The sequence below is a fragment of the Poecilia formosa genome, unplaced genomic scaffold (genome assembly GCF_000485575.1).
Source record: "Poecilia formosa unplaced genomic scaffold, Poecilia_formosa-5.1.2 Scaffold227, whole genome shotgun sequence".
Classification (NCBI taxonomy): domain Eukaryota; kingdom Metazoa; phylum Chordata; class Actinopteri; order Cyprinodontiformes; family Poeciliidae; genus Poecilia; species Poecilia formosa.
In genome coordinates, this window is record NW_006800166.1 from 328,634 (window position 1) to 337,434 (window position 8,801).

Here is an 8,801-nt window from a genome sequence, read left to right on the forward strand (position 1 = left end):
ATTTCACCACGCAGTGCAACATTCACCGTGAAAAATACTGGCAGTAAAACAGACATGGCAGGACGTCTGAAAACATAACATTAATTGAAGACAATTGTGTGTTTCACTCCAAATAAATTGAAGTAAAAATGTTTTGAGGAAGCTGCCTCATCCTTCCTTTTACGTCCCCGTCCAAATAAGAACCAGTGACTTTTTACATCTTTATTTGCTGTCAGCCATAAGACGTGTTTATTGTGGATAATGATCATTCGCAAGCTGAGTTATGACTTGAGGAGTATTTCAAGCACGGAAGTTGCCAGAGAGGGTCTATTAAAGGTTATAAATCACTTTCCCTGCAGCTGCTGCCGGTAACAAGAACAGCTCTAGCGGGGCTGTTGAAGTCCATATAAGTAAAATATGTAAAATCGACTGAAAAGCTCCGGGAAGCCGAGAAAACTGCAGAGTTGGTAATAACTGGTGGAATTCAAACCCATTTTACATTTGATGCACTTCTTTGAATTACTTTCACTTTTGAAAATATGAACACTGGCGGTTCTCTCATTCTGTCACATCCTAAAGCTGCTTTTGTTACTGAATATTACAACTCACATTTGTTTTTGTAACTTGAGAACCGCATGTTTACGCCATTCATTTTACTGTGAATGTATAACCAACACAAAGTTACAAACCATTGGGAAGTGGATGAAAAACGATGCCTGGTTTTTAATATTCTTTATGAAGAAGAAGATGAAAAGTGTGGCATGCACGTATTTTTAGCCCCCTAATGCAACCTTCTGTGAAGGCTGAGGTGGTTGGTTTACTTTTGGTCTACATGAAAAACACAGTAAGCTAACTTTGCACATAAACATCAATGGAATCGACTGAGAAACATGGTGGTGGCAGCATCATTCTGTGAGAATGCTATAGCTTAGCAGGAACACACTACAAAAACACAAAAACTTACCAAGTATATTGATATAGTTTGTAAAATAGTATTTTCTATAGTACTTAAAATGATACAAAACTAGCTTATAAGTAACTTTCTAGCAAGATATGAGCTAGCCTTTAGCAGTGGTGGGCACAACTAGTTAAAATATTAGTGGTGCTAAACCTAAAGCACTAACCATAAATATTTGTTCCATTAATACTTAAGTACTGTAGCACATAGTAATTGAGTGGAAGCTAATTCTAAAGTGCTAATTTCAACTATGTTGACATCAACTATATGTCAATGACAACATGTTTTATATCACACTCTACAGAACAGTTTGCATTTCAGGAATAGATTTTTTTCTTTAATAAACTCATGGTTTCAGTTTTACTTGATGTGTAATGCTAACGCTGTTACTGATTTTGCCTAAGAAAGCAGTCAGTAGATTTTAACTCTGGAACTGTATTTTTAATTTTTTTTTTTCATTTGGACCTACTTGTGTCTTAATAAAGTTGATGATGATGATAATGATGATGATGACGATGATGAAGATGATGATGATGATGATGATGATGATGATGATGTAGTAAAAAAAAAACGGAAGGAGAGGAAACGTAGCAACTGAGTAAATAGACTTCAAAATGAGAACCTAAATATGAGCTACTTGATTTCTTAATCGGTTGATAACCAAAACCTCAACACAAATGTTAAACTTTATCCAACTGAACGTTTACAAAATAGCTGAGTAAATTAGTGTTTCAGAATTTGTCTGGAAATATTAACTTAGGGGATGCTAAGTGCGATAAAAACTTCATAAGTTAGCAAAAACACCAACGCGCTAAAGTTAGCGTCACCACTAGCCAAAACATGTCCACCACTTGTTCTAAGTCGATAATTCTTGAATATTGATTTTAAAAAGTACTTAAAAATATGTACATATTGAAGTGAAATACTGCTGCTCTGAGTTAATTGGATGTTTGTGGTTTTAATGTGACCAAATGTGAAAAAAAAGTTTCAGCAGTAGCCACTATACTTCCATACTCTAATGAATCCTTGGCTGCAGCACAAAAAGTAGCCAAAGATGAAGCACGGCCTACAGTAACTGAGAAAATGTTCAGCCTCATTACTCATGGTGCAAACACTGAAATACATTCAAACAGAAAACCGACATGTGGAACGAAAACCTTAAAAGAAGAACAAGCTGTCCTGCTGGTCAACGTTTCAACGATATTAACTCTGAGTAGCTCTCGAGCAAAATCCCCCACAGTGCGTAAAACATAATGAAAGCACAAGCGGAGGAGAGAAAACGGCACGGCGGAGGGAGCTTCAGGCAGTTTTATTACACTTTTAAAATCGTTTCTGTTTGTACTCTTTGTGACTGGTAAGGCCCGTCGGTTCAAGGGCGTCCATCAGCTCCCACTAATGCTGATCTCAGAGAGTGACCACAGAGGCTGGGTGGCCTTCGGTGAGGAGCCGGGCTGTTTATGGACGCCAGAGTGAAGGTTAACTCGACGCCAGAACGCAGGGGTCACAAGCAGCCTGGGAGACAGAGATGGATGTGTGTTTGGTCTGGAAGGCAGACAGGCCTGGAGCGCTCACTGCGGCTCAGCCACTAATGCACAAATAAAATTGGGAGAGGGACCCACACAAAGAGGAGAGCACAAAATGACGGAACACCTTTAAATCAGAGGTTTGTCTGTCGCTTTCGCTTAGTTTTACACGGATCCGTTCTTTAAAATCGGTTCATCTTGACTCAAGTTGGCTTCAGTGGCAGAAGCTGTAATGGAGATGTGATAGACCCCCTTTTTTACTGGACTAGTTCCCATGGCAACAGTTTTGTTCGTCACAACGCTTCCCCTGAAGTTAATCAGGTTTAAATGTGTCAAATCATGGAAAGATTTTAATCCGACATAGATAACCAGAGTAAATACTAAAAGCAGTTTACAAATCAGGATTTTATTTTTAAGAGAAAAGCTTTATTTTTATACTTAATGAAAACCCTAAATTGTGTGTCAGAAATGTTGGGTATGTAACGTTATTGGGTGATGGGGAAAACTGCTGACTTGACAGTCGTTTGGCTGACAGCTATTGCAGAGGTTAAAGGAAAGGAAAAATGTGTGATAATACTTTTCATTAAGGCCACATTACTATGTTGAAAATGTGTTTTGCTTTTGTTTTTTTATTAGTCTAATGTGACATTCTGATGTTTTAATTAGCAGGTAAATTTAAGATAATCATAATTAACATAGATAAGGGCTTTCAAACATTCATCTGTGCGTAACTAATCTATACATTGTGCTTCACTTAGTGATAAAGTGTTGATTGAATAAGAGGTACTAGCTGTTGTATTATTTTTAATACAACAGCTAGAAAAAAAAGTCACTTAAGATGAAATCCGAACAGAGAGAAGCTGCTGCTCTGCTTCACCGAAACCCTGTTGCAGGCTGCCATCTAGCGGTCTGGATGCAAACAGCAGGGGCGTCATCGATTTTATTTGGCGTTAAAAATGCACTGTATTCAATATTTCACAAAACCACAAATTAAAAAACAAAACAAAACTGAAGAGCTTAATCCATAAACTCATTAAAGGATTAACAAGGAAATCCCAAAGAAAGTTATCCAAGAATAAGCATTTCTGAAGGGATTTACTTTGAAAATAGAACTGAAAACCTTTATTTGGAGGTGATAAATACAACGTGGCATCACAGTGAAAGCGGTTTATATTAATGAAAAGCCGAGAAACGCTGAGGGAAGATGAGCTGAGAGATTTATTGCGTGTTTGAAGCGATGCGTTCACAGGACGTCCAGCTCTGTTTCAGTTCTTTAGCTGTTGGGCAAACAGAGCCAACAGCTTTACATAGCTGCAGACACCAGGGAACACTTTGTGAAAATGTTCATATGCGTTGGAGAATATTTGGAAACGTCTTACAGTCTGTGAACATGCATGACATTGTGAAGATGTTTTGTTGTGCAGTAAGCTAATGAGGCGAAAGAACATTCTTCTGTCTTGACTGACGGAGCAACACAACAATCCAGACGTTAATGCTGATTTTCAGAAAAGTTTCAAAGCATATGAAATAATATTTGGTAAATTAATTTTGGTACCAGTTTGGTTCAGTCGAACACCATTTTCAGCAGTGGATAATATAACCTATGCAATGAAATAACATGCAACATTAGCATTCGGAGAAATTAGACAATGAGCAAAAACACTTTGTCACTTTGACCACAAACTTCCTTTGGAGTTTAAACTGAGAGTTTCTGATTATTGACTTTAAATAGATCACTGTAAGTTTTCTGGAAATAAATCTGGAAGAAAAACATTGAAAGTTTCTGAAGATATTTGTGTGGTGTACCTAGATTTACAGTACAGCAGGATAAAGCCTGTTACAAATTGTTACAATAAATTTCAACAGAGTATTTTATGTATCGTTCAAACAGTCTTTTCTTCTTCTCCTGTAACAATACATTAAGAACCGGTGGATTTGTCCAGTCAAAACCAGATCAAATATTCAGGAGAATTTTTCAGAAATAGGATTCATACAGGAGCTGTAAGGGGATTCCAGAACATTAAAGGTCTGACATGATCCAACATTTTGTATTCATATATATATAAAAGTATTTGCAAAATGTTTTAAAATGACAACTGAATAAGTAAATTCTAAGTATTTAGACTATGCACCAGTTAAAGCTGTGTCCTTCTATGGTTAAACTTGCACCTTCAGACCTTAGTCCCAATTTCACATGAATGTAGTTAAAACAATATGTGAAAATTCAGTAGAAATGTCTCAACTGATGTATTAAAAGAATGTGAAGAATTTCTAAACGATATAAGCTGAGAAAACCAGATATTTTCCTGATTGCACTGTCACTTATCACTACCTGGTCATCTTGACAACACCGTTTGCGTACATTATTTTTGCAAAAAGCTTTTGCTCAGCCGCCTATTTTGGAAATGTGTGAGCAGTCCCCCAGAAGACTATTTGTGAGGTCAGACACTGATGTAGGATGAGAAGGCTAAGCTAGCAGTCTCCACTCCAATCTATCCCAAAAGTGTTAAATGGGAATGAAGCCAGAACTAAGTACAAAATCAGTCAAGTTCTTCCACACCAAACTCTCTCATCTACTGTATGGTTCTGTGGAGTTTGCCTCAGACTCCGGTGCTCAGCCATATTGGCACCGTCCACAAATTGCTCCTACAAAGTTGTACGAGTTATTTTAGGACAAAAGTCGCTGAGCCCCTCTCCTGAAAAACAGTCCAACTCCACCAAATCAAAGACAAATGTATCCCTGGGAACTGTCAAACTGAAAATTGCCCACTTGATTGGCTGACTTAGTGGTTGGTGTTCTTGACCTGAAGGCAACATGAACTCTGTACTCTGCCCTTTAGAATCTGCTGAACTTGCTCTGCGATTTTTGTAGCTGTGTTGGTCATCTCCACTATCATTTCATATTTAAAATAAATGCTGTGATGTTTTTACTCCTAATATAAATTAATTGTATTATTACTGACCACTCATGGCAGGCAGGCTAAAAAAATGTATATTGGTCACTACTAATATATCTTTTTATATGGTAGATATTTAACAGAAATCAAAATAAGTTATAATTTGTGTGGGCAAGTTAAAGTTAAAATAATAAAAAAAGCAGTGATAAGAATTCTGATCTCAGAAGAGATTTGGACATTTATTTCTTAGTATGTTCAGTTCCATCATGTTTTTCACATTTAAAAAATTTGAAATGAGATTTAATTTCTGCCAATAGAGCTGCAGAGTTCTGGATGATGGATTTGTCTGTGATTGGTTTGATGTTATATCGTCTCATTTATGTACTAAAGTATGCTTTTTAAGTCTTATACACAACCATTCCTTTCCCCTGTACACCCAAATGTTTTATCTCAAAGTTTTTAAATTGAAATACATCGCTATGTTGGTAATATTCTCAACTCTGTTATGCTGGAGACATATGCTGGTTCATGGTAATATGAAATAATTTCTATATCTTAGAAATAAAAGACTGAGGCCTGTCTCTAAATCTACTGCACTGCTAACTGCCTGCAGTAAAGCTGTCAGCATCATCATTTTCTGTTCCTGAGACCACTTTTAGCTTTTAACTGCACAGTTTCCCAATCTGCAATTAACACTTCATCATCTGAATTGCAGCTGTAAATAACGGACTGTGCTTCCTGAGATTAACATACTTGAGCCGTCCAGGCTGCACTGAGTTCATTCCTGACTGAACTCCTGACACCTACCTGCAGAGCTGGAAAATATCTGGATTCTCCATGGGGATGGAACGCCAAATGGAAACAGGAGAGCAAAAACAAAGAGGGAATTCATCTAGCAGACTACAGCCAGTTCCCTCGGCTCTCAGCGACTTCGTAAGGTGTTTCGGTTTTACCACACACACACATCTCGTTGATGGGTTTTTTTTTGTTTTTGTTTTTTTTTCTTTTTGTTTGGAAATGGTTTTCACTTTTCTTTTTAAACGTTCTAGTTTTGGGCTTCGATGAGGCACGTGTGAATTCTTCTAGAGGGATTGGTGCATTTATGTTTGTCCGAGAAAATTTTCAAGAAACAATGGGAACAGCAACGAGGGACTTTAAACTGGACTCATAATTCGTTTTTCATGTGAAACCCCAAATTAATTAGAGATTGTGAAGTTGATTATAGCTCATGCAAATCAGCTAAGTTGGGTGTTATTTGGTATTTCTCAACCAATACATAATGGTAAAGTTCTTGATATGAGTTGAATGTGGATGTACATCAGTAAACCTGGTTGTACGATGGTTTGTGGTCAATTTGCAACAACTGTACACAAGGGGTTAGGTGCCAAGAGGTCACACTGACAATATTCCGTGTGGATACTGTTACTGAGTAAAGAAGACTAAAGGTTTCTATGACTAGGGGAGTGTCAGAGCGAAATAAATAAATCTACATCTTCTGATGTGAAAAAGCAATTCCCCTTTAAACACAACTATTTTGGTCACCCTTAACAACACTGACCAATATTTTCACTCATCTTTTCACAATTGTTGTAAGTCACCCACACTGGAGAGGTTTTAAACATAAACATTAAACATGAAAGCCACAGCAGTTCATTCAGACTCAGGTCAAGACTTTGACTTGTCCAAATTCAGAAGTGAAGTTTCTGGATCATCGTTCTGCTGCAAAACCAAAGATTTACTTCAAGCTTTCGGTCACCAACTAATGACCAGATGTTCTCTTTCAGGATGTTCAGCTGGTTCCATTTACCAGAGTCGGTTTTCCAGGTTCTGAGGCACCTGGAAATGTGATGTGGGGCTAAACAGCCCCACATCACCACACTACCACCACCATGCTGTGCTATTGGAATGACTTCCCTTTCTACTGTAATCTTTTTTCCAAAATATTGGACACCTTCCAAGAAATTCCACTTTTATTTCATCAGTCCACAGAGCATTATCCCTAAAGTCTTGAGGATCATCAAGAGATTTTCTAGGAAAACTGAAGGTTAATCCTCCTGATCCTTTTGCCCAGCAGTGATTTTCTTATTGGAATTGTGCCATGTGAGCCATTTTTGACCAGTTTTCTCATAGTGAAGTCATTTACGTGGGTCTGCAGTTCTTTAGATGTTGTTCTGGGGTCTTTTGTCATCACTGCGCTCTTAGGGTAACTTTGATCAGCCGGCCACTCCTCCATTTGTTCTTGGCTGTTTGTGGATAATGGCTCTCAGTGTGGTTCAACTAGTTTTTTTGTTCCTGAACTTCCATGGAACACTGGATTCTGTCTGGCTTTTGACGATTGCTTGGCCTACTCTACTTTGTCAGGTAGATTCTGTTTAAGTCTTGATTAAGAACAGGAAGTGGTCAATCAAGTCTGGTTACAGCTGGACAAAGTGAACTCAGCTTTTAGGTCAGTTTTTACATGAGCGTTTATTCTCCCACTGAATAAAAGTACTCTGACTGAAGGCTAGTTTTGTCGTGATCATGCTACTATAATAAAGTATTAATTTAAAGCTTTTTACACATTTTTACCAGCTCCACATCTATAAATTGAAGTTTGTTTCAGTTCAGTTAGGGTGACAAAACAGTACTTCTCTGTTCGGAGCTGCATTATCAGTCTCAGAACAAGTGCTTTCCCCCCACTTTTACGCTTTGAGCGTCCCGTTTTTGTCTGTTAAAATAACCACTTAACACATTGGCACTGACATTGTTCTGTGTGGTACGACAGCATATTAGGGCCACTGTAGACAGAAAAAGAAGGAGTAAATGTCCACCAAAAAACTCTGAAATTTTCAGATTAATCTCAGAAATTCTCTGGACAAAACAAGGGAAGTTTCTGAAATTGAAAATTTGCTAGGAATAAAACCCCATTAACTTCTGAGACTTGCATCAGAAATTCCAAAATTTCCATATTTTTTTCTAGAGAATTCTCAGATTAATTTCTAGCAAATTTTAAACTTTTCTAACTCAGAAATGTCCTTGTTTTTTCTAGTAAATCTCATAGGCTTTTTTTTGTTGTTGTTTTGGCATATACAAAGGCCCTAAAATACCATGGTAGGGGTGGAGCCTCAGGAAGTGAAATCAGATAGGAGAGGCTGATCAAGACACAAAATTGGGATTTAGGGTGAAAAAATGACAATGTCCTCATGAATGTGTTAGAAAATGACATGCAGCATACAGTTGTGCTGTGGATGTGACCAAAAAACAAAAAAACCCCCAAAAAACAAACAAAGTAGACGGAGAATGAAGAACATGACAAAGAAAAACAAATTAAACAAGTGAAAAATACAAGAACCTTTACAGTTTATTAAACAAGTTTTGGTACACTTTGTTCATGATCCTTCCTTTACAGAAACTCAAGACAACGTAGAGTACCTCTGGAAAGTATTCACACCTCTACACTTTTTT